At 38.9% G+C, this 27462-nt stretch overlaps 2 long non-coding RNA genes across 3 annotated transcripts; both read left to right on the top strand.

Annotated features, from left to right (window-relative positions):
* Positions 1-459: 459 nt before the first annotated feature.
* LOC118168346 lies at positions 460-16618 on the top strand. 2 transcript variants are annotated; one of them, XR_004751502.1, is made up of 4 exons: positions 460-654; positions 2755-2829; positions 10620-10652; positions 16529-16618. It is a non-coding gene; the product is annotated as an uncharacterized LOC118168346 (long non-coding RNA). The 2 variants fall into 2 exon arrangements; XR_004751503.1 differs by lacking the exon at positions 10620-10652.
* Positions 16619-17318: 700 nt separating this feature from the next.
* Positions 17319-23813, top strand: LOC118168347. Its single transcript, XR_004751504.1, has 3 exons — positions 17319-17353; positions 21209-21322; positions 23698-23813. It is a non-coding gene; the product is annotated as an uncharacterized LOC118168347 (long non-coding RNA).
* Positions 23814-27462: the final 3649 nt, after the last annotated feature.

Raw genomic sequence — 27462 nt, 5'->3', positions numbered from 1 at the left:
AAGCAGACGTCCCTTTACTAGGATCTTGGGGGTGTAGCAGCAAGAGAGTATTAGCATAGCTGAAATATTGCCTAAATCAGAAAAACCTCTAATTTTATTTGGAGAATGGCACCTCCATTCTTTTATTTTAATTCCATTAATTTTGCTCCCAACCTCCAAAAGAGGGATGGAAAAAAAATGCTTGTTGCTGTTTTAATTTTGTTTTGAAGGTTGTAAATTGAGGGGAGGGGGTGGGACTAATAATTGAAATGGTTTCTGAAAAATTAATAATTAAAACATGTCTTTGGTGAAGAGCTTTTATTGACATCAGGATTTCAGACTTGTTAATTCTCATATTTTTTGGGTAGAGCATCTTTCACTTAAGAAGTATGGATATACTTTTCATAAAAAAAAAAATCTTAAACAGGCAAAGTTTATAACGAAGGGAGTTTGTAAAAATCTTATTATAGAAAATCTATTTTTGTTTTAGCCATATATTGTAATTAAAATAAACACAAATAGACACAAACTGCTATTTTAAAAAGCTATTCAAAATCAAAAAAAATCTTTAGTTTGGAGAAAAGTCATGATACAAATCAGTTAAAAATTCTTTAACCATTACTTTGTTTTCTAGGGTCTTGCTGCATATGAATAAATACACCAGGTCATTCACTGGTGAGTGTCGATAGACAAGCAATATATTTCATCGAGATTCTGAGGCTAATTCTAATATATCTATTTCTAGATCTAGGCTGTGAACCACAGAATAAAATATGGCTGCTGATAAATAGAAATTTTAGAAGTATGAAGTATTCCTAATCAGTTACAAGCTGTCCCAAGGTCCTGAAATGCCTCCTCACTGTCCAGTAGTTTGGAGCAATTCTAGATACTGTTTGCCTCTGCATAAGATTTTACCAAACAGGGTCTTGTTTTTTGTTGTTGTTGTTGTGTGTGTGTTTTTTTTTTCTTGTTTTGTTTTTGTTTTCCCCCTTCCCAGGCCACCAGGACATTTCACCGAGGTGGTGTGTTCCCATTTAGTCCGAATCCAGTCTCAATGGACAAAAGAAATTCTAGTTTTACTCGGAATACTTTTGTAGTCACAGCCAAGCGAACAGATGTCCCATGGCTATTTGCAGAAGTTTTTCAGTCCTTCCTTTCACGCTGAAGGCCTCTGTCATGTAGGATGCCAAGAGCCAGGAAAAGCCTGAAGTACATGCAAGAGCAAAGGTCTCACTGAAAGTGCTTTCTCCTGTTGAAGATCGAAGCATGCTGTCTTCACTTGGAGACTGCTCCATGGTCCCTATTGCATTTGGGTGTTTGTTGCCTATATTCAGTATCCTGTGGACTTGTTTACTTTTTCCAAAAACTTCTTGAGAGGAGCATTCTCTCCATTCTCATCAAGACAGCTGAGAGCTGCAGCGCTGTGGATAATTCTGATTTTGTCTGCATACCTCTTTTTTTCTGCTTTATTTGTGACTCTTGCCTGCTGAAGAGCCATCTTTTTGAACACTTGTTTGCTTATGACAAGCTCTTCTGAAAACTAGAAAACAGCAATTAAACTCACCACCTAACTAATACTTCTCTGTGGAGAGACAGCATTATTTTAGTAACACTGAAGCACCTTACTGAATTCCTTAATGTTGATAATAAACTGTTTTTCTTCAGGGAGGGTTGCTCATATTCCCTTACAGTCATACGCTTTTAGTTAAGCTGATAAACTGCTTTTAATAGTTCAAGTAAAATTCTTTTTCAATTTTAAACTAATTAAAAAAAAAAAAAAGAGGCAATTTTAAAAGCTTAACATGAAGATTTGACAAAAGAAAAAAAAAGAAAAGCATTCAGAAGAATTTTGTAAATGGGGATCAATCTTCGTACAGCAGCCAAAGGCTTTACCAGAGGTTGCAGTTTTTTTTTTTTTTTTTTTTTTTTTTTTTTTTTTCTTCTTGAGAAGTACAATCTTGCTATTGTTCAGTTTCATGTTAGTTCTGGCTGCTATTCTACAAATCCCATTGACAATACAGTAATCTAGAGGCCCCTTTACAGCTGGGTGGGAGAGGAATTGAAATAGTGTTTTAAATATTTTAAACAACGTTTGATGGTTTTTAACCCATTCAGGTGGCACAGTCATATGAATAAGGATATTTTAAAAAGCCTTAGTCATGTACTTAAATCTTATCGAACTGCCTAAAATATTTACGAGCAAATTTTCCTTACATTTGAAATGTCATTAGTCAGAGTTTGACTATTTTAATCTAGGCAAAACCTTAATAAGATATCTACAAACCTGCAGGCGAACCTTCCTGAAGTCTTGGAAATATTGTTGAACAAATCAGAAATGTATCATCATTATGTAGTGTTAGCCATCCAAATTCTCTTTAAAGTCTTAAGGGATGAATGTGGTCAGAAAGCCAACTTCTCTGGGGGCCATCTGGTCATACGAAAAAAATTCACACGAAATATTTTCTGGGAATTTTTGAGGATCAACTTTGTCTTCTCATATTTTCTTAAAAATAAATGTAAAATCTGTCTCTATAGAAAATGAATGTTCTGAAGTTATCCAGGTTTAGACTACAGAATCCTGTAGCAGGATAAGTTTTTTCACAGGGTGGTTTTACACATGCTGATATACATGTGTGTGTGTGTGTGTGTGTACATACATGCATCTATACACACACAAATAGAAATACATATTTACATTTGCATTTATGTTCTGTGGACATGAGTTTCTTTTAAAAGAGCAAAGTAATTGACTTTTTGTTTTATTCCATGATGCAGATAAAGCGATGAAAAGTTGTTCATTTTATAGAAAACAATGAAAGATGCTACATCTGTCAGATGCAAGGAGTGAAGGTCGGTATAAGCAAATGAATATTTGTTAATGTTGTCTGGCATTAATCAAAGATCCAGATTTTAGCTGCTCTTGAGTTTAATTTGATACTTATTAAATAAGTTATGATTCCATGGAGGCTTTGTGTGGAAATGGAAAAGGAAAGTAGAAAGTATCTTGTATCTTGAGCTGGCTAGAAGGAGCATGACCTCTTCTTCTGTAAGGTAGGAGCTCTAGGACCCTCCTATCAAGAAAGGCTGAGAGAGCTGGGGATGTTCAGCCTGAAGAAGAAAAGGCTCTGGGGAGACTTCATTGCAGGTTTTCAATACTTAAAGAGGGCTTATAAAAAAAGATGGAGAGCAACTTCTTGCTCGGGCATACAGTGAATGCAGGAAGAATGGTTTTGAACTAAAAGAGGGGAGATTAGATTAGAGGTTAGGAGGAAAGTCTTCACTCAGAGGGTGGTGAGGCACTGGAACAGGTTGCCCAGAGAAGCTGTGGATGCCCCATCCCTGGAGGTGTTCAAGGCCAGGCTCGACAAGGCCCTGGGCAACCTGATCTAGTGGGTGGCGTCCCTGCCTATGGCAGGGGGGTTGGAACTGGATGGGATTTAAGGTCCCTTCCAACCCAAGCTGTTCTATGTTTCCATGATTCTATGACTTGTGGGTCGGTTGTTCCCAGTGTGTGTGGAGAAAAAATTAACCATGAAAACCAGGGTAACTTAAACCTGATTGCATTTTCATGAAATAGGTGGATAACAAGTAAAAGTTAAAAAGAACCCAAGTTTTGAGGGAGGAGACACTTTGGGGGGTTTATTTAAATTGGGAAATAAAAGCAAAAGAACGTTGCAGGGATTGGATGTGAGCACTATAGCTAGAAAACCCATCTTAGTCACAAGTGGGGCTATAATTATAATTACAGGGCTATAATTATGATTAATGTATTACTGGAAACTTTTATGTTTATAAAGCATCAAATCACTTGGGAAAAATTAATACAACACTAGACACTTTTGTATTAGTGACATCACTTTTTGCAATTGACAGCTAACTTGTATCTAGTTTGGTTTACTATAGTGATATGAGTTCTATAAACTCATTAATTCACTGACACAGATTAGAAAAAATGATTTTATTTTTTTTTTTGGTCAAAACACATAGATGTAACCCAAAGCAAAACGAGTCTCTCAGCTTTATTATCTCATGATATAGTGCAAACTAAGCTTTTAAAATCGTCTTTTAGATGTACATAGGGACTTGCTGGGGGAGAAGTGGTGACATCTACTGGAATTTTAAAACACTTCATCATGTTTCCAAGGCTGCTAGAAAGTTGTATTTGGTTTAGGTCTAGAGTTGGATGAATAATGCAGAAACAGTTTCTACTGATATTTGTGCAAATGTGGAAGCAAATCTTCAGCCATCTTGGGGGTGCCTTTGGTGTCATTTCCTGCACACACTCATAGAGTTATTAAACTTTAATTGTATGACTGTTGGCAGAAAATAAATGTTAAGCTCACACAGGAATACTATGAAAAGTGAATTTGAAATGTGTTTTCTGTGAGACTATGCATCAAAAAGCTGATTCTGTGAGCCATGTTCATTAGACTGGAGGATTGGAACAATATCAAGTGATTTATGGAACCAACTGCAATTGAACAGGAAGTTTGTGCTTGGAGTAGCGACCCCTTACTTTAAAAGAAATTAAAAAATTCAATGAGTTATTTTGAAAGAGGAAGGAATGTGTGAAGCAAATTGCAAACCGCTCACCACATTTCATGGAAAGAAGGAAGGAAACTCATCCATCATTAAATACATTCATTAAAAATTATTCACTCAGATCCATTTAAACCATGTTCTAACTTTAATCTCTTGATTTCTTGGGGCTTGATTGTGATGGGTACTGCATGTCCAATAAGACAGTGAAGGCTTTTCTTGCATCCCAATGTAGGTTACTCGGACCTTGGGACTGGGAGTGCAGGAGCAGCAGGGTTATACATCTGCTTCCTCTCTCCCCTCTCTGCGGAGGGGAGGAAAGGGAGGTAGGATTGCAGAAGATGAAGCAATCCCTCTAGGCACAAAAAATGCTGTCTGACTTGCTGGGATGGGCTCAAGCACTTCCCAAAATTTTACTACTCTGAACCAATTTTTACTACTCTGAACCAATAACTACTCTGAACCAATAACAAATAATTCCCTCGGTGACAAGGAAGAATGTAGGTAATAAAATGGCTTTTGATATACGCCTTGAGGCATGTTTTCTGACATTATCTGTGTGCTTTAGCAATTTACCTCTCTCTTCTTTTTCAGTCTATGCCTAATGGCACTGTTAAATCCTTAAAATCCACAGACCTTATCAACCTCCAAATTTTATGGTATTTTAACGGTATGATGTGATTGCATCATACAATAAAAAATCTTAGAAAGTGAGGGGTAGGAGGTTTCCAACTCTCCTCAAACTAAACGCCAAATTACCAATGTCCAAAGTATTTCCATTGGTTCACTCTCTTTTACCTGGCACAGGTAAAATGCACAGGATTGTGTGATTTCTGGTGAATAACATGGTTAAAGAATTGTTCTGATTCACAATTATCTACTGGGGTTAAGCTCATTTTCATCTTGGGAAAGACAGTCATTGGTAGACCCTACAACACTTTGATATTTTTCAGTGATATTAAGAGTAACAGGCACAATAGGAAAATAGAGAATGATGCTCCTTGAACTCAGATCACCATTTTTCCTTTTTTCTCTGAACCACTTCAAATACCACATGTAGCTGGTTCACATTCTGATACCTGTTTTGTTTGTTTGCTTGTTTGTTTGTTGTGTTTTTGTTTTAACCCTTACCTTTTTCAATAAAAATTATCTGATCTGTGGGAAAGTTTCTCTAAGTCTTTCCACCAAGCTGTCCTTATGGATTTTCTACTGTTTAGGAGATGTATTGTTACGGTATAACAAAAGGAAACCATCTGCTGACATTCATCAAAATGCAAATCTGCCACCAGTTTTAATTCTGAGTCCGAACACTGCAGATGTTAAGGTTTAATTTTGACTTTTGCACCTGTGAACACAGAACCTGTTGTAATACCCTATTCCTGCAGCCTTCAGTTGAGTCCTCTGAAGAAAAGTAGACTGCCAGCCACAAAAGTTTTTCTAGTAATCACAGTCGTTTAATTTCAGCACTGTGTTCTTGTTATGACAGTGGCTAAAGGACTGTGATAGTCTAACTTACCTACCAAATTAGAACTGTTTGGCTGTCAGCATTACAGTGATAAACTTTGACGTGACAGTTTTCTGACTTTATTAATAGTTGTAATCCTACAAATTAGTTTTGTTAGTTCATCTTGAATTTCCTGTGTTGTCTGATCTGCTAGACTGACAGATTCCTATCAATCCATCAATCTTTTTAGCTGACCTTCCACTTACAAGCTTCTCTAGAGTTATCATGACACAAATCACACACACTTTTTATTTAATAGAGGTTTCTTGAGTCTCTATGCAGATCCTTGTCCATTTCTGATGATTTTCACAGCTAAAAGCTAACCTTACTGCAGACTTTTGAAAACCCCATGAATACCTTTGTAAGAAATGCAGGGAGCTGCCTGTACAAAGGACCTGGCACACCATCTGGCAAAAGTTCACAGCATTTAATGCTGCGTCAATTTACACAAGCTGTAATTCTGCCTCAAGGCATGGTAGCTACAATACTCCATGTTAAACTAATAAGACAAGAAATGATAGGGAGTGCAAATTCTAAAATCTTTCCCTGACAATAGCTCAAGATAACCCATTAATAGTTACGGTAAATCTGTCTGAAATGTATTCCATACCGTTTGTGGTAAGACTTGCTTTCAATCAGAGATTACACAGAACATTTAAATTAGCAGTGAGAATTAGCCTGAATAACAAGCTAATTATTTATTATCTTTGCATTTTTTAAGCTTATTACTGTCACGGTCTGGTTAGATTTGGTGGCTCCTTTTCTACCCTTTCTGAATTGAAAGCCCAACTATAGAACACTTCTCAAAGTAACAATTGTGATTTTATAATGAACCACAAGAGGGGGGAGGATGAACATAAATGAAAGACCTTGATTTTAATGAACAATTGTTACGTTTAGGAGAATGCAGTGTTAATGTCGAATTCGAGAACGCTGCCCAGGTGTTGTCTGTGAAACGAAGAGTTCGAATTAATGATGAGATGTTGCTCCTAAAATTCAACCTTTCAGGTCTGCCAATTTATTATCGAGTTTCATTTTAAACTGTGCACAAACCACACTTCCAAAGTTGCAAAATACCATGCCAAACATATTCATCCCTTTCTTTATTGCCTTGATCAAACAAAACCAAATGATAATGAAACGACAAAAACAGAGATCTCTGTTGCCTGAATAATCAGTTTTAAAACTGATTTTTTTATTTTATTTTATTTTATTTTCAGTTATATAAAGGAGTTCTCTGACTCAAACAATCAAGGAATTTCTCCTTGGTGCATTGGTAAGGGTTTGCCTCTATATGAAAACTAAATTACCTCACTGTTGTGATCTTGGACTGATGCAGGACTGATTAAATTCCAAGAATGTTTTCAATCTACTTTTCAAAAAAGCTCATAGTCCCTTGCCACTCGTGCTGACAAAGCTGGGGATTCCCAGGGAATGGTGTTCTGGGAAGTTGGGAGCACAGGCCCCTAGAGCTGGATCAGCTCCTGGGAGAGCACAGCTAACTTTGGCAAGCAGTCAGCTTTCTAACTCAAAGACTCTGTAGACTTGGTGGCAGTTCCTATAGCCAGCTGGAGGGCAAGGATGGAAAACAGATTTCAAGAAGCCATCCACTCCACTTTCTCCTATTTCAAAGTGGATACAAGGGAGACACAACTTTTCCCATTGTTACTCCTCTGTATCTCGTGTTCCATGTCCCTCCTGCCCTATGGTGTCAGTCTCCTGGGAGAGGGAAACGAGAGAAAAGGAGTCTTGCTTTCCCCCAGACTAAGAAAGAAGCAAAATAATTATAACAGTAATATGAGGATGGTATTGCAGCAGGTGGTTGCAGCATGGCAAAAATAAATAAATAAAATAGTAGCATAGACAGAAAATCTTCCCAGTTTTTCGTTGCAAGTAACCCAGTAGATTCTAACTCTGAGAGAATACCATGTAATGTTATTAGGCAAAATTACAATGCCCTCCATTTTATGCAAAGAAGCTGAATGGTGCTGAAGGAGGCTTGCAGAAAGAAATTAAGATAGTTATACTAGAAGACAGAATGTTGATTACCAGCAGTGAGGTATCCAGATTTGACTAATGGCACAGTTATTGTATGCATAAGCCCTAATGGTGTTTAAGTGGTTGCTAGAATGAATGCAATTAATGTAATTTATTTGTCAGCATCCAAACACTATTATACTCAGAATAAGATGGGAGGTCCCTCGCCTAGCATATAGCCCTAGGATTTTTTTCTATGTCTCTTTTCACAAATAATCATTAATCTTCCAGCAGCCAAAACTAGTGACTTTTTTATCTCCATCATTTTTAAAGGGTGTCATCTACATCAGCTCTACTGATTTAAACTGAAGTTTTCTTGCTTTATGTAGTGGATTTTAGAGGGATGCTTTGGGATGATCTAGTCTGGCTTGCTACTTGAAGGCAATAAGTGAGCTTGAATCTATCCTATAGCTCCTGAGTGAGTATACACCTTTAGTGAGAGACCCTCCCAGTTGGACTGGAAATCTTAACTGCCATAAAGCTCAGGAGTTAGCCATAAATTGATTGCCTTCTTGAATTGCTCTAGTGCTTAATAACTACATGTGCTTAAAAAAAAAAAAAAACACTTTTTTTTAAAAAAAGTGTATTTCTAATATGAGTTTCTTTTAACTGAAAACTGAAGTTAATCATCAGTTATGGGATCTTCTTGTGCTACGTCAAATAACTTTGTCTTAGCAGATGCTTTTCCTTTCTCTATGCAAGTATGACAGGATCAAGACTTGAATTGCTCAGATAAAGCTTCTAGTATTTCTCATTGTATGACCATTGCTCTTGATTTTTATAACTTCCTCAATATTAATTTTATTTTATTTTACCAAATTTTAATCTATTTTACTGTTTTACTGAATTTTTATTTATTTTAACTGACATCAGTTAAAAGCAGTGGTTTTTTTGTTGTTGTTGTTGATTTTTTTTTTCTCTTAGGATCATCTATTGGTGTTCAAATGAGTTTGGTTTACCAGGTGCTCCAGACCAAATGGTGTAAATGACCTTGCTTATTATTGCTTATTATTACTTAGCACCCCACTACTTGAAATGATATGCAAGCACTACTAACTTTGGCATGGCATTCCTAGCCGAATCAGCAGGAAAGCAAATTGGTTGTTCTGGAACCAATGAAGACTGATGAATGGTAGGGCCAATAGCAAAACTTTATAGTACCCTAAATGTTAAAAGATCTTAAATGTTAAATGTTCCTGCTGCCCTCTGCATTGAGGACTGACATTGCAGGACATTGGATCAATTCCCTTCCTGTGAAACCACCACCAAGACAATTGTGACTGGGTTGTATATCAAAGTGCAACAAAAACAGCAGCTGTCAAATCCATCAGATTAATTGTCGTTCATTAATATTTTGTTCAAGATGGAGAGAGCTTCCAAATTAAAGCACAAAAAAAACCCTTGGAACTCCTGTTTACAGTAGTAGATGTACTCCATGAAGGGTTATGGCTTTTTCAAGTGTTCATTATTTACACGCTAAATCATTTTTTACTGGAAGTCTCTACCTCCATACCCAACAATACCAGTTTTTAAAATCTCGTAAGAGAGAAATCAACATAGTTCCAATGTAAACTGTGAAGTTATACAATTTTATGTGGCTGCTATTTATTCTTCCTGATTTACTTGACTGGCTTGAAGGCAGTGTCATGTTTAGTGTATCTTAAAACAGCACAGAAATATTTCTCTTAAGATATCAACTGCAAATGGAAGGTGTTTTTTTGTTGTTGGTGGGTTTTTTTGTTTGTTTGTTGTTGTTGTCAAGAGTTTGGTTAGCAAAATGTAAGGAGCCTAATAGGGAAGTGCCTTGTAATAGAACTAATAACTAGTAAAAAGTAGAAGTCTTGTGAAAAAAAAAATAAAAAATGAAAGACTGGAATTTAACTCTGGTTCAGAAAGCAGTAAATTTCTAATTGTTTTTATCGTTCAGTTGTGTTGCAAAAATGTGTCCTGGTGCCTACGTGCTTTCTGAGTTCCTTGCTGCATCTCAAAATCTTTCAGTTGCTTCCTGTTGCTATCTTCATTTTAGGGAAACTTGTGAGAGGCTCAATACAGTGGTCGAGTTCCTCTGTGCATTATTTCCCGTGCATGCAATCTATACAATGACAAACATAGGGTGCTTGAGTTTTTATTACCAATAATCACAACTAGAAAACCACAAATGGGCTTTTCATTTTTCCCTTGCAAGAGCTATAAAACCTGAGGTAAACTCTCCTGCCAAATTGCTTTTATGGGAACCTTGCTTTCCTGTTCACTGGTTTTACTCCAATTAATTAAAAGCAGTGCTCATGCCCTTAGCTGTGGTTTCCAAAGTATTGACAGAAGGGCTCGTGCCCCATCCAAAGTCCTGAGTGAGATCAAAACAGAGGTCCGTGGTGGATTCATACCCCAGGGCTTCTGCACCTGGGGATTTGAGCTATGGCATTTTGTGCAGTTCCCTTCTCCAGAAGATGGGAGCCGTACAATGCCAAAGAGAGCAGGCCGTATAGAAGTTAATGCAGGGGTACAAGGATGAAGATGAGCTTACTCATTCCTGATTCATTTCTTTACTTGTTTCAAATAGGAACAATTGTTTTGATGCCTCTGTAAAGACAAGGTAAGGTGAAATTATAAATCTTTTTCAAATATTTTTATTATTTTCATAAATAATCCTGTCTGCAAAAGGTCTTTAAGCATTCTGCAATCTTCTTGCTTTCCAATTAAGTTTTCTGGGCTTTCGAATGTGGTCCTCTGAGTGCTGGAAAGTACCAGAAACAAGAATGCATTTAATACCTGGCCTGGTGTCTTGGCAGCAAAGCTTAGCGCTCCAGTGTGGGGAGTAGCAGGTTCAAGACCAACCCCAGGAGTCTTACTACTTGGACTAGCAGAGGGCTAGTGTAATGCACAGACAGTGAGCTCATTCTGCAGGTGGAGTGTTCAGCTGCATTGATCTTATGGCAAACCCAGCCTGCTAGGCTTTTGGAGAAACATTGGCTTTGATCTAAAAGGAAATTGTGCTGCCTTTCCCTGCCTTTCCACTAGTTTAGCTTGCAAGCTCTAATAACATTAAAACATAGTTTAAACAAGAAGGCTGACACAGCTACACAGACACAAAATAATTTCCTAGAAATACTAAATACAATAAGCAAAAATCTCTAATCTCTCATTAGGTAATTGTATTTTCACGGGGTCAGCCAGCCTCCCTGGCTAGGTTGAGGTCAATTCTAAAATATGTGTATTATATACATTAGGCATCTGTTAACGAAGCATAAATTTCATCAGCAATCTGGGTGCCAAAATCAACTCATTTGGGTACACAGTTTGCATCTACAGTGGTATCTTATTGATCTGCTCTATAGCTGAAAGATCGAGGCCACATAGATGCAATGAATGCCGTAAAATAAGGAAAAAAAAGCAACACCAGGAACATCTTCAAGCTCTTGAATAAAGCCTCTAAATTTTCGCCAGATGAAATTCAGAATTCAGAGGGTTGTAGGATTATAGTGAATAAAGGATAAGAAAGATCATGTTACCAGAGCCAAGAATATCTGGTCAGTCCTAGTTATGATTTCCCTATAAGAAAATATGGCATAGTAGTAGATAAATATGAAGCACAACCTCCATTTCAGAGCACCTTTTCTTGGCTAAAGGGGATTAAGTGGGGCTTCACTTTAAAAATTCACCACAACTTTGCTCAGATACGTCACGGGGCCCCAGCAGAGCAGTGGCAAGATGCTACCCTGTTAGCAGTTAAGTAACAAACCCTTGAGCTTCTTACTCCTCCTGTCAGTCTAGGGTGTTAAACCTTGGATTTTCTTCCCAACAGGTCTAGAAATGAAAACAGGGTGAGTAACCCTAGTGATAAACCTTATGATGTCATGGTATGACAACCCTCTTCCCCTCCAAAACCCATAAGCACAAATACTAGTTGTCTTTGGAAGTGAAGCAGGGTTATGTGTTCCTTCTCAACATGTAGGCTGTAATATTGCTTTGTTTTATTTAAGCACCGCAGGGTCTATGGACAGCAATAATTTGGGTCATTTTTTATTGCCTGTGTAAGTGGTAGAAGTGTTTCAGAGTAGTGGCCAATGTAAAAGAGAATACAAAATAAATTCTTCAGAGTTCAGAACGGCCCCTATTCATTCATTAAGTTTCCATAGCTGAGCACAGGATTGGTGTGTGCTTTGGCAGTGAAAAATAACATTTTGGAAAGAGCAAGCTTCATCAGTAGTGCACTTTGGAGCAACAGTCGAGGCTCCAAGTTATGTTAAGCCAACTCTAAGTTTGACAGAAGAAATATATCTGTGTCTGAACAAAGAATCGGAGGAATATATGTAGATCTATGTGAGCTGTTCTCTTAGTTTCAACTTGGTAATTTTCACGTGAAGTAAAGGTGAGATTATAGTAGGCAACGTCATGAGCAAATTATTGGGGAAAAAGAATATACCATACCAAGATGTTGAATCCTAATGAGAACCGATGACCAACAAGTGGGTGAGGGGAAAAGAGGATCTCCTAACTCTTCAACCCTCTTCCTTTGCCAATTGAGGAGAGGATGGGTAAGTAATGGCAAGTTAGTCCTTCTTACTCCTGTGTATCCAAACTTCACGGGACAAGGGACCAAAAAAGCAGGATTATGGAGAAAGGGATAATATAGATATCTGGTTTTTGTGCATGAATAAGAGAAGATAAATGCAGACTTCTGTCTAATCCATATCACAATCTGAGCCGATACTTATATTTTAAACCTCAGTTTTGCATTGCTTAGTAAATAAACCATACAGTTGGGGAAAAAAAAAAAAAAAAAAAAAAAAAAAACGAATAAAGGTGCAGCATGTGCTACTTGTTAGTAAGAGGTACATTTTATGCTCCCTCTTCCTTACAAAATATTTTTTTCTCCTTGCAAATATAGCCAAGTCTTTCTGTCTCCTTAAACTATGAATAGAAAATCTGTCTTGAAGAGGTAGATTTCAATGGTCCTGTTAATTGGAATAATGACATATATCTTGAGGTTGACTTTTAAAGTGTTATGTAGGCATGCAGTTACAGAACTCCATGTGGATTTTGTTCGCTACTTGAAAAAGACATCCTTCTCTTGCTCTTTCAGAAAACATTTAACATCTTGGTGGAATCCACCTCTCCCATCAACAGACAGCACTAAATAACCATTTCCTTCAGACCTCCTTCAGTTGTGCCACCTGCTGCCATTAATCATGCCCTTTTGTTCACACAAAATTAGAAGGTTGCAATGATGAATATGCCATGCAGTAGGGAAAATGTACACATGTATGCCAAAGAGAGCTTAGCGTACTTTTGATGTCTTACATTCATATATGATGTAGTGCTAAGTATCCAATGGCTAGCTACTTTATTGTGGTTTTGTACATTATGAGCTGTTGTCAATTCTGTAAGCACGGAGCTTCTGTGTAGTTCTTGTCCAAGTATTCTGAGTGTGAGTCTCTCCTGGACAACCAAGAGGGTTGACTGCAGAACAAAACAGTTTAATAAGAGATGGTAGCCAATGTGATATGTAAGTAATGGAGAACAAAGTTTTTGTAAAGCATAACTGGTAGATGAATAGGTTGCATGGTTCATGTATAAAACAGGACATTTTTGACATGGAAAGATATGTATCAGAAAAAAATATATTAAGCCATGACCCTTAAAAGCAGTCTGCATTCATATAAACTGATTGTTCTTCATAAGTGGAAATGAAAAATGCCATGTCTTCTATATGCGTGTCCATACCTTGCTGTAAAACGTAGTAGTGAGACCCACAGAAGTCTTTCCATTGACTTCAGTGGGCTTTGGGACAGACCAGCAATTGCCCCGTTGCAATGAAGTTCCAAGGTACCTTCAGAGAGGCTCATTGTTTCCATTCTGCTTTGGATAACAGTCTACCCAGTTAAGAGGCTTTTTATGTGTACTAGTTGAAAAGAAGCAGATCCTGACTGCCTCTGCAGAAGAAAGCAGTGAATGAGACACCTTAGCATTTATTATTATTATTATTTAGCATTTTAGCTTCCAGGTTAAGCAGGCCTGATTCTCTTTTTGAAAATCTCCGTACTGCTGAAATTATGCAAACGCTATCATGAATTTCTTGGGGGGGGGAATCAATGACATATTTCCCTTTTTATCCATCTAGCTCTGGGGAATGTAATGCTTCTGAATATGCTGGCTTTTGTAAGAGATGTAAAACAGCCTGTGATCATTTTGTGGTCATTAAGGATTTTTTTTATTTTTTTTTTTTCATGAATAGAGGTGTTAGTGAAGGTGTTCTGGCCTAATTCCAGCCGTGGTAATTGGATTTTTTTTTTTTTTTTTTTTTTTTTTTCTACCTACAGACATTCCTTCAGCAGTTTCATTTGGCTATGTATGTTGGGCTCAATTCAGTGTTGCCCCATTGGCCCCCTTTGTGCCAGTTAGACTGATGCGAACAGGCACTAATGCAACTGTAAACCCTTCTTTCCCACCCATACAGCCCTTTTGTTCCAAGCACATCATTAATGCTCGAGACAGCTGCACCAGATGTGCTTTCAGTGGTGTATCTGCACCACCTCTCCAGCAGTAGATGGCAGGCGGACATTTCTGGATAGGAGTATTCAGTAGGGACCCCAAAAGCGCATGAATCAGATGTTACAGAAAGACTAGAAGCTGGAGGCTAGATCTTTCTTCTAACAATGATTTTCGGCCCTTTAGTGGCACATGGGAGCACGGTCGAGTCAGCTTGTGGCAGGAGGTGTAACCTGCTACATGGTGCCCAGGTGAATTTTTAGTGATGGATGGTATCAGCACCAGATCGGGATAACTCTCCTTGCGTAACCTGGTAAAATGCCTCCAAATTTCCTCAGAAAGAGACGGGATGAGTATACTGGAGACAGAATTACAACATTGGATGGGAGAAAGGAAAAAACACGCGAGGCTGGGAAAAGGAGATGAATCAAAGTGATACATCCTTTGCTATGACAGATGAGGACCTAATGGAAAACAAGGTTACTGTCTTTCTGCTGTTGTGTCTAACTGAAACCACAAAGGATGATGAAAGGTCAGATCCAGTGCAAAAGTCTAATTTTTCATCTAGATTTTGAATAGTTTCCAACATGGTATCTGCTACCAGTTTGAGCTTGCTTATCCTTTGTTATACAGGGCCTCTTCAGCCAGGCATGAGATACCCTGGGATGCCTGAACAGCCTGCGGATGGCTGAAGCTTGAAGAACTACTAGACATCTGCTGTTTTTTTTGGTCTCTCCACAGAGATTAGCAGGAGTTAACACGAGCCCAAGCAACCAAAATCAGGGATTTGCTCACAGCCATTCCTTGTCTTATGGAACTCCAGACATGCCACAGTTTTAAATCCAAGGATAAACCCATACCTCTACACCAGAACAAAGATAAAAAGTCTTTTCCCTCATTGAAAAGAGATTAGGGAACACTGGGTTTAACTGGTCTGGAACTTCCCCCAGTTGTCCCCAGAGGCTTTTGTCTTTTTTTTTTTTTTTTTTTTTTTTTTTTTTTAATTACGGGTGACCAAGGCTCCCAGATGAGCGCATGGCCCAAAATCCAGCATTAAAACTCTGCAAGGAACTGCGTAACGTCACCTCAGGTGAGAGACAGATTTTCTGTCCCTGGTCTGTGACCATCAGCAGGAATGGTGATCACTGATACGTGTTTTAGAGAGGACAGGTGTGTGGGATGGACAGAAGCACCACATTTAAGAAAATACAGAATCACACAGAATCACAGAATTGTAGGGGTTGGAAGGGACCTCAAGAGATGATCGGGTCCACTCCCCCTGCCAAAGCAGGTTCCTCAGAGCAGGTTGCCCAGGCAGGTGTCCAGAAGGGCCTTGAATATCTCCAGAGAAGGCAACTCCACAACCTCCCTGGGGAGCCTGTTCCAGTGCTCCATCACCCTACCGTGATGAAGTTCTTTTGCATGTTGGTGCGGAACTTCCTGTGATTTTGTTTTGTGGTCATTGCCCCTTGTCCTGTCCCCACAAAGCACTAAACAGAGGTTTATCCAAATCCCTCTGTCTCCCATGCTTAAGGTATTTATAAAGATTAATACACACGTGTAGCGTTAATGCGTGTTACTCTTCCAAGGAGTATTATTAGCATGTTTGATCCTGAAAACTTCACCATATGCTATCAAGGGTTAAAGAAACTTTTCAAAATCAGCTTCTATTGGACTATTTTGTTTGGCCAATATCTGACATGGGCTGTACTGAGCACGTTTTGCCACCTGGCCAATTTTTTTTTTCCTGCCAAGCTATTCATTCAGGCTTGTGGTGTGAAAAATAGATGTTTAATAGTCAATGAAGTACTATAGTGGGTAATAGTTTATAAATTTCCATGACTTATTATGCTCAGCCTAAGTGACTGTTTATTAAGTGTATTTAAAGCCCCCCATCTCATTAACTTACAGTACTGGTGATTCCCTCCTCCTACAACTGCTGTTTTTAATGGAAAATATTCACCCACGTCTTTTGCTTAGGGCACATGAAACAGTCCTGTGGAAAAGAGGCTGCTTGGATAAGAACAGGACATCATCCTTGGCTAGGTACAATGTGTTTATCATTTTCGGAAGTGGAGTGAATCTGAATTATGAGGTATGTATGTTACGGACCAAAAAAAAAAGAACTATAAATGGCCTTTGTATAAAGTACAGCTGCCAATAACCAACCCCTTTCTGCTTCAAGTTTACACTGAATGACACGGTCAGTTTTATCAGTAAAACGTGTCTCATGTAAAAAAAAAAAAATATATATATATATATATATATATATATTAAACCAGCAACTTAATTATGAAATACCACCTTTATTTTCTTAATAAAATTCCATAGTACTTCAGGGAAATATTGCAGACTAAGGTTAAATAAATGCTCTGTTAACAAAAAACAGGCCCAGTCTTAACTGAAGGGGATCTACTATTAACTGTGCAATGGGAAGGTGAGTTTCTATAGCTGGGAAAGGCTGCTAATTATAAAAATAGATTTTGTTCCCCTATATTAATCTCTAGAATGAAAAAGGTTGTTGGTTGCTCTTGCTAAGTTCTGTGAAATCCATCAAAAGGATCCCACTGATATCAATGAGATGAGCAGCTTTTTGCCATATATAATTTCAGTAATGCTATGTAACTAAAACTCCAGATTAATTCCTGAAGTAATCTTCTCTAAGCTACTAGGATCATAATACAGTTAGGTTTAGTCCTCTAACATTTGGCTTCCTGCTTCATGTTCTTTACGTCCCTTTCCCAAAAGTCTCTTGGAAGCTGAAGATAAACATAAGATGACGGGAATATGAAAACAGAAAAAATGGTAAGTACTCTGATAACATGAAGAGACGACTGTAATAAGGTAAAAGGATATTGTGCATAAAATCCCCTGTTAAGGAAAATCTAAAAATATATTTTTTTCTGAACAGATGTTACAGAACAGCTTGTTCCGTATAATATCAGATGTCACGTATGGAAACAACCATAGCCATTAACACTCTGCTGGGTTAAAAACTGGCTGGATGGCCAGGCCCAGAGAGTAGTATTGAACAGAGTGAAATCCAGCTGGCGACTGGTCACCAGTGGTGTACCCTAGGGGTCGTTGTTGGGGCCCACCCTCTTTAATATCTTTATCGATGAGTTGGATGAGGGAATTGAGAGCACCCTCAGTAAGTTTGCAGATGACACCAAGTTGGGGGGAAGTGTCGATCTGCCAGAGGGTAGGAAGGCCATGTAGAGGGACCTGGACAGGATGGGTCGATGGGGAGAGGCCAGTGGGATGAGGTTCAACATGGCTAAGTGTTAGATCCTGCACTTTGGCCACAACGACCCCATGCAGTGCTATAGGACTCGGGGAGAGTGACTTGAAAGCTGTGCAGAAGAAAAGGATCTGGGTGTACAGACTGATGCCTGCCTGAACATGAGCTGGCAGTGTGCCCAGGTGGCCAAGAAGGCCAACGGCATCCTGGCTTGTGTCAGGAATAGTGTAGCCAGCAGGACCAGGGAGGTGATCACTCCCCTCTGCTATGCTCTGGTGAGGCTCCATCTCGAGTACTGTGTTCAGTTTTGGGCCCTCAATACAAGAAGGACATTGAGGCCCTGGAATGTGTCCAGAGAAGGGCTTTGAAGCTGGTGAAGGGCCTGGAACACAAGTCCTGTGAGGATCGGCTGAGGGAACTGGGGTTGTTCTCTGCAACTACCTCAAAAGAAGTTGTGGGGAGCTGGGGGTTGGCCTCTTCTCAAAGGTAACTAGTAATAGGACTAGAGGGAATGGCCTCAAGTTGTACCAGAGAAGGTTTTAGGTTAGAAATTAGGAGACATTTCTTCTCAGAAAGAGTAGTCAGGCACTGGGACGGATTGCCCAGGGAAGTGGTCATCCCTGGGGGTGTTCAAGGAAAGGTTGAACCTGGTGCCTAGAGACATGGTTTAGTGGGTGACATTGCTAGTATGGCGATGACCTTGAGGTATGACCAGATGATCTTGGAGGTTTTTTTCCAACCTTAATGATTCTTTGATCCCTCAAATTGCACTAGGACAAGTAGAGCAAGAGCAGGAGCTCCTGGGCTGACAGAGCAAACAGGTCCCTTTTGGCCTGCTCCCAGGTGCTTCTATCATAGCAGATAGAAAAACACACACCCTGGTGTTGAGGGGGTTAATGTGACACTGCAAAAGGAGCTTTGCTGTTTGCTGTTTTGTTTGGCCAATAGCTGACACAAGCACATTTTGCCACCTGGCTAATTTTGTGCTGCTAAGTTATTCATTCAGGCCAGTGGTGTGAAAAAGGAGACATTTAATAGTCAACAGAGCACTATATAGGGTAATAGTTTATGATTTTCCATGACTACTTAGATGCCGTTCAAATTATTCTTGATTGAGCAAATTATTCTTTTTAAAAATCATCCCATTCATTTATTTACTAATGATTCTATCCCCTCCCTCCCATGCACCATTTTTTTCGTGGGAACTATCAGCCGTTTCCCTGTTAGAGGGGATTTAGCCAAATGACAGCTAAGAGCGCATTATAGCTTTGATTACAACTTTGAAAGACTTTTCATCCAGGCACTAAAGGTGGAGCAGAATTCCCTTCTGAACTTTCCAGGGAACCCTGCATAGCGGTTGAGATGGGCAGTGTAAAACCACTAACAGCTTGGTTTAGCAGATGAAGAATTTAATGCTCCCTCCTCGAAATTATTTTCTTTTTAATCGAGTTAGTTTCTTTTTGTTACTGTTCCGTTCGCTGGCTCGTTTTTAAACTGAACGAGCCCCTGGAGGGGGTGCCCTCCGAAGGGTTTGTGTCAGGATGGGAGCTGGCGGCCTGCTGCAGGGCCGGGAGGCGGTCAGTCAGCGCCTCGGGGCGAGGCGGGGGCGCGGCGCTGCCATGCCGGGAGGCCCCGCCGGCCCAACGGGGAGGGCAGGGCCCAGCACAGCCCCGCGGACCAGCCGGGTCCGCAGCGATAGGTGCGAGGTGTGCCCAGACGAGCACCCGGCGAGGCCTGGCCGAGCTAGGCTGGAGGCAGCTCCGACGCCTGGGCAAGCTCGAGGGCTCTCTGTGGTGAGGAGAGGCGGGGCAGGAGGCGCCCTCTGAGGGCCTGCCCCTTCCTGGCCCTGCCCTGGCCTGACAGCCTGCCCTGCAGCAGATCCCTTTTTTATTACGTGACCAAAAAGCTCCCAGCTCTTTGCTGACAGGAAATTCGTGGCAAGGCCACCCAAGATTAATTTTGAAACAGCAAACCTTTCCCCAAGATAGCCCAGCTTTTAATAGATGAATTATTTCGCAGGATCGTGGTGTGGAGGTGCTTTCCTGCATACCAGCGACTGTGTTCTTGGCAGATCTGTTTTGTACTCATTTGCTTTAACAAATACTTCCTCCCATAGCGGAGGCACACAGAGATAGAAGGCATTGCCTTCTGTAGCAAGCATGCTGGCACTGTATGTAAATGGGATTTCCAGATTTTTGCTTACCTTTGCTAAGGCAAAGGGAGGAGGGCCTATCAAGCCATCTTGCTCTACAGATGCTAGTTTATTAAGCTATAATGTCAAAAGTTGTCAAAGCAGAATTATGCTCACTTTTATGAGTTTATCTAGTGTCATATAGTTTAGAAAAACACTGGTGTTAATATTCATTGTATGGCTTAATTGGTTTGATAGTGTAGCAACACTAGTATCATGAGATGCTTGTTATGTAGGTCTTCATGTTGTTTCAAAGTCTTTATTATTATGACAGCAAAGTCTTGTTCATTAAAGTTTCACAATCCATTTTCATTAGGATGAAACTGATTCTGTAAATGAACAGTTGCTCTGAAAAATCAAACCCTTGCAGCTATCACAGGGGAGGTACAAAGTCTGTATTAATTATCAGGAATATGGTGTCGATCGAAGATGTTAATTGCCCTGATGGTTAGTTATTTGGGGAATTGCCATGCATTTCATGCAGGGATAATAAAAATGAATTTTTAAACAAAGAGATCTTAAAATAATATATAATCTGTAGAGAATACCAACATCAAAGGCTTATCTCAAAGCTTTGAATTTTATTTTTGTGGTCCAAAATGTTAAAGATGAACTGAGCAATATTTCAGCTGGTTCAAGTTTGTGAGAGGAAAACAAAAAAAGAGTTAATTAACTGTTATTACAAACCTTTTCAACTTTAATTTGACTTTCAAATATTAGCATTTATCTATGAACTATGCTGCTGGGTTTGACAAATTAGCTTTCACAGAACAAGTTTAATTAGGCTTCATTGTGCTTTTATGTCACTTTGCACAGTTCCAGACAATGAATGGATTAACTTACTAAAAGTCATATGTTTAAAAGAATTTGTTGAATGTTAAAAAGGTTGACAAAGTTGCAAAGCTTTACCAGCCTAATGTGGAAAAGATGCATCCTGTTTAGCATGATAACACGCATTCTTTGCAGAGAACAGCTGGTGCTGACATGCACATCCCTGCCTGGCTGCTGTCAATACCCACAGGCTATTTCACCCCCATACCACCCTGAGAAAGTGTGGGATGTATGTTTACTACCAAAGCCTAATATCTGTAAAAGACAGGAAAGAGTGAGCTACAGGTGCACGCCACATGACTCGGTGTATTGGTTCTCTAGCTGGAATAAAATTCTCTCAGTGTGAACGTGTATTTCTGTTTTATTTTTAGATTATTATTATTATTATTTTTACCAGTGGCATGAGGGATGCTTCATGTTTATGCCTAAGAGATCAAAAAAGAAACGAAAAATAAGTATGAGACTATGAAGCAATATAGTAGCAAGCTGATCCGACTCAACGTAATCCCAGGTGAGCGCGGTGAATGTTGTAGAAAAGTATAAATAGATCCTGAAATTTCAGAAAGTCATTGTGGTTGTTGCTTTGCCTTACAAAGGGATATGTGGATATGTCACTTTAGAACTCTCTAAGTATGGGTTTGACCTTTTTTGGTTCTCTCTGACTTCTGTTCCTTCACTGTAGCCACATACACGCAGCTTCTCTACCTTGCTGGGGATATCGTAGACTTGACTTCTGTCTAAACAAGAGCTCAGCTGAATCACGAAACCTTGACCTGAGAGGTGATTTCTTGGAAATTGTGCTCAATAACAATTTCCTGCCAGTTTGTGCCATGGACAGAAAGAGGAGCAGAACTTTTTTTAGGGACCAGAGCCATGTTCCTGGCCAGTGAACGCCATGGTGCTCGCCACGTGCAGGGAGAAAGAAAGAAATACTTTTGGAAACAGAAGACACTGAAGATATTATATTTATGCATGCTTACCCATTCTAAATCCCCTAGCTGTTTGCTGGTGGCCAGTGTAATTTAGGTTAACATCAGGACTGTGCTAACTCATGGCTGGTTTGCTGTCTGCAAGGTTGTTCAGTGCAGCTGATACTGCACTAGGATCATCCAGTGAGGACATTGATTTTCCCGACATACCCTGTGCTCCATGGGCGAGAAAAAACTATGCCATATATGTTGATTTAGTGGTTCAGTGCCAGTTCAGGATTTTCTCCATGCAGAAGGATTGCCTGGGGGCTTTCTGGTTTCCTGTCTAAAAGATGAGGGTGTGTCCTGTTAACTTCTGGATGACAACGCTGCTGGAGACTGTGGGTCAGCTGGGGGAAGAACACTATGAGTGAAAGACAAGAAGAAAGGCCATGCATGAGAAACAATTAAAATAAAAATCAATAAATAATAATAATAATAATAATAATAAAAAGGTTAGAAAGATAAGGAGGATAAAATAGGGAAGGAATGTGATGGATAGGACTAAAGGGAACAAGGGAGCCATTATTAAGCAGCACTGAGAAAACAAGTAGAAAAGTTGCAATGGGGTGAAAAAGAAAATTGACCCCCAAAATTCATTTTAAGACTGTGATAGCAAACTCAAAAGAAAACAGAGAAACAAGCAACAAGCATCAGGCTTCCACTTAAACCCCAGAAATTCCTGGCTCTCACTAGGTAGCCCAGATCAAGTATCTCTTGAAAGTACCTTTGCTCTATTGACCATTTTGTAAATGGTCCTTTAAATCTAGGAGAGTGGAGACAGCTTTAGCCCTATCAATGCACTATAAATTTGCACCTTTACCTCCCTTCTAGCTGGCAAGTGCCATTTACTCTGTTTTTCTGTATGCCCATTATTGGAATTTCCCAGTAATTTTGCACAATTTATACAAATACATACAATAGAAGTCTAGATGAAACCAAGCGAGGGAGAAATTGGAAGGAACACACAGTGTGCTTTTATACCTTAAAGTCCCATTCCCCTAATCAAGATTTATGAGTGCTCAAGAAGGATGGGCCCACAGTAAACACCTTTACATTATCTTATATTTTCCTAAAATTCTACTCAAAGAATACATAAAACATAAGAGGCAGGGTGTATGAGAACTGGCTGGAAAATGGAAAAACCATTTATAGAAAACTTTAAAATATTTGACAGTTTTCTGTTTGATAAAGCTGAAAAAAGAAACAAACAACACAATGTTTGCAAAACACATTCACTATTTTAGAAATCAAGTTTTTTTCTCGCATTTCTTATTTTTCCCTGTTGGTACTGAATCAGTTTATAATATCTACATGTGCTTATTTCCAACCTCCCTCCATTTTTCACTCTCTTCTCTGTTTTATCTAAATTGGGAAAGATACAATTGAGGAAAAAAAAAAAAAAAAAAAGTCTCTTCTATCCTAAGCCCAAGAAATGAAAAAGTTTTCAGTTCCAGAATAGAAACGTACATGAAACTAAAAACTTTATTTGGCTAAAGAGTATATCCCAACAGCTTCGACATGTCAGACTCTCAGATGTATCATCGCAGTCTGAAAACACCTTGTAGTACTATGTTCAGTACTTATCCTGACTGATTCCAAAGAGAGATTTCTGAAGAAGAATAGTGTAAAATATTAAGTCAGGACATCAGGATTTGGTGTGCTTGCATTAAAGTCCCCAGTGCTGGAAAAGATTTATACATTTGCTTTAAATGTGTGCACTGTAACTAGGTCCTTTGAAGTCGGTAGGACAAATCTGTAGTAGATATCAATTGCTATTTTTCCACTGATTTCAGGGAAGTGATAACATTTATGGTAGCTGAAGACCTATTCCAAAGGGACTGAATGCTGTTGTAAAGTTGCATGCTTAGAAGCTTTTTCCGAACTTACACCAAGGCTATTTCCTCTTTGTTCCCAGAACGTTCAAGCAGCCTTTTATAGTATTTCATTTCACTGCAGTGATGACAGCAGTTTCATTTCAATGATGGAAAAGAATCCTATACTTCTGTGAAGCACAGAAAGTTATAAACAAAAGGCAAGTGATAAATCAGACCCACGTACTGTGTTTTACTTTTATATACATATATATATATAAACACATACATACTTTCAATATATATGGTTTGCTGCTTGTACTGGTATGGAATTCTTTCAAGTATGCCTTTGCTCTGTGAAGAGATTGTATTCCCTTGTGCCATTTTTCACTCTGCAGAATTGTACACGGATTCTGTTAAAATGTGGCTGTTGGGTTGGTGGTTGGTTTTGGTGTTTTTTTGTTTGTTTGTTTGTTTGTTTTGTTTTGTTTTGTTTTTGTTTTTTCCCTCTTGTTGAAATACGGAATCAAGTAGGATTTTTGTTCCATGTTGTCACATCTGACAAAGGGCTTACAGAACCGCATAAACTGTCACTTTTTTTTGCCTGTGCAGCCGCTTTTCCTACAGGTGTTAGGCTGATTTTAAAGTATGCTGATCAGAAACTGCTCTTTGATACTTCCCTGTGTGTTCTCTTGCAACTCCTTGTATGCTTATGAAATTCTAAATGGAGTTTCACTGTGTTTTGTAGGACAATGCAAAACTGTCAATGTTCTTCATGGCTTATCCTCAGACTTTCTCTACTATTTGGCTTCTGGGCATTCAGGGCCTATGGTAACATCAAAATAAATATTTAGGTTGATTTTTGTAGACATACGAGCAGACCCAGAAATACTTTGGGGGCGAAACCAAAAATTATGAGGCTATTTTCCAGAGGAGCCCTTCCAGAAAAAGGTAAAAGTTGGTATTAGTGAGGGCTGCCGAGTTTTTGAATAAATAAATAAATAAATAAGGCATCTGCATTAATAAAGATACAAAAATTTGAACTTAGATTCTTCCACACTGAAAATCCTGACAGATGAACTTGGGGGCAACAAACTTCAGCTGTGTACGAGACAGTTGGAAAAGGATCATCAGACACAGCCAAATCATTTTGACATGGCAGTCCTTCCATAAGCAGAACACAAATGTAAGGCTTAGGTTGTCTTTTACTGCTGACTCAGGGAGTATAAGTATTTTCACACTTCTTTTCTGGAAAAAAAACAATATGATTTTGGGTAATTAGAAACAGTAGCCTTACTTGTAGACTCAGCAATATATAGCTACCTTCTTATCCAAAGCATGGTTCCCAGACCCCAGAAGACATGGCCCAAGGCCAAAATCCCAAACCCACCCTTACTCAGGGGACAAATTATGGTCTCTTGCTGAAGGAAGAATGTCTGCCTCTTGCTTCTGAGGTAGCAGCAACTTGGAGTGTACTTAATCCTTTGGGGGAACCCTCTCTTGAATTGCTTTTCTGGAAATCGCTCCCATCAGCTTCAAATACTAAGTCAAGTCACATTCAGTTACCTTCAGCCAGAAACCGGTTTGTTGTATGAAAACAGGGATGATAACTGGAGGTAAATTACAGATCCTTAGTTTTAGGGGAAGGAGGATGAATTATCCCCTCCCCTTTTGTGAAATTGTAAAGAACGAACGTGTATTCTCTGGGGGTATTAATCCTCAAGAAACATGTCACTGCGGGAACTTCTGGATGTACTTTGTGGAGACAATCTGTCCCTAGCAATGTGCTTCACTCACCAGTAACCTATTGTTACTGCCGATTTTGCAGGTAAATTGTCAACCATTTGCTGAGTCGTTTTGTGCAATCTCTAAATCATTGCAGGCCATCTATTTGAAAAGCGCTAGTGGAAGAAGCATAATGTGCTTTCATGGTAATGTAAAATGCATTAGAAATGAATTGCATGATGCTTACCTCTCAAATTACAGAAAAGACAATGACGACCATATGTGCAAATGCAAATTATATATAAAAATATCACAGATGAATCCCTGAGCTGTAACACTTGTTGTTCATTTCTATAAATATTAACATATCAGGATTTATTTTGACATACCACAAGGATAAGTGCTAGAACTGACAATAATAATGTATAATTTATGTCCTTCATATTACCTTAACATCACTGTGCTTACATTATTGCATAAATTAATTTAATGTTTCTGACACGCAGCAGATGATTCAAGCATTTGTTCTTTTGTCTTCTACTGTTTTTTGTTGCTGTTTTCCAAATTACAGAATATTATTATACTCTAATGTTTATTTTATGGTACATACAATTCATAAAGTCACTTTAAAGTTCTGAAAGCTTTTATTTAGCACTCAGATAAACATGTGTTGTTATATGATGTGGAAGGAGCATTAAAGCTTTTGTACATTAGATAACTTTATGCTTGTGATGCAAATTGACAATAGCTGAGAAATGCAAAGCTCAGGGTAAGTTGAATCTGCAGCCTGTTCTCTTAGGGTATTTAGGAAATGTATGGCTGGTACTAGAGGGAAGGGAGAATTGGAATCTGTCTGTTGGAGCCCCAGTCCTGTTATTACCTGGTCCATTATGATAAGCAGTGCATCACCGCATGTATTTCATATGGCCACCAAATGCAGTGTTATTATTTCCTTCTTCCAGTCACGCTGGGGTTTTGTTTTGCACTTGAGGCAATAATTCAACTTTTTATTTCTTACAAAAATCCCCCCCACCCCCCATGCAAAACCAAAACCAACCAAACAAAAACACTAGACCAAATCACATCAACAATTTAAAAATGAGACACACCTGCACAGTGTGGAAGTCTTGTATGTTTGCCCCAAAATCCAGGCCAGCTTATAAGCCTCTTGTGTGTTTAGTAAATTAGTGAAGGTCCTCTATAATAAATAAAAATTATTCAATACCAAAACTAAATATCTAATCATTCGAAGTATCACAGGCTTGCTTGTGTTTGTTTGCTGCTTCTGTTTGGATATTAAATAACTGGAGCTAACGTCAAGATTATGTGTCAGAAATTTGGGAGAGGCAGGTATGTGAATAATTGTATACCCAAATCAAATAATACAGACACTGGAAAGATCCACTAAAGACCCAGACACTTTTTCATGGCAGCAACCAATCTACAGCTCCCTGATCTTTGAGGTAGAATCTGTCACCCTAAATCTATGTTTTCAGGATAGTGATTAAGGAAAGTTAGTCACCTCAAAAAGATAATCTTCAACGTAATTGTCTTCAACGTAATTGTCATTGAGCTACCAGGCAGCAGACAGTAAGGGAATACCAAAGAAGGGTGCTTTCTAGCATCCCAGTATAAGGTCCCGGGGGTTGGTCGGAGGCCTCCATCCATCAGATGTGTCTTTTTATGGGATATTCTGCTGCTTAGTTTTATCTCCTAGGACTACATACGTATTTTATCTGCAAGGATGTATCTGGGATAGGAGGAAAAGGATTTTTTTTTTTTTCTGAATCACCTTTTATTAATTAGTTGATATACTGATATACATAATCTACTTCTCAAAGAAATCTCACTTAAGACTTTTATTCTTTATTAAGAAAGCTGGTAGCAATTTGTTGCACTGAACAAAGTGGCCTACTAGAATTTAGTTGCTACCCAAGTGTTTTGGACCCCAAACCAGGCATCCTCAAAGGATGCTGGGAATTAAAATTTCACAGTACTCTGATGTTAGAAGTTCGGCTTAAATGACATTGTTTAGATGGTTCGATTTAAATCCCAAGAAAAAAAAAAAAAAAAAAAACACAATGATTTCAAAAGGCAGTGTGCTTTGTGCTTGTTTAAATCAACTGTATGAAGGAGCATTGAAA

This window comes from Oxyura jamaicensis, chromosome 5 (genome assembly GCF_011077185.1).
Source record: "Oxyura jamaicensis isolate SHBP4307 breed ruddy duck chromosome 5, BPBGC_Ojam_1.0, whole genome shotgun sequence".
NCBI lineage: Eukaryota > Metazoa > Chordata > Aves > Anseriformes > Anatidae > Oxyura > Oxyura jamaicensis.
Note: the sequence above shows the minus strand (reverse complement) of the source record. Positions and strands in the feature narration are given on the sequence as shown.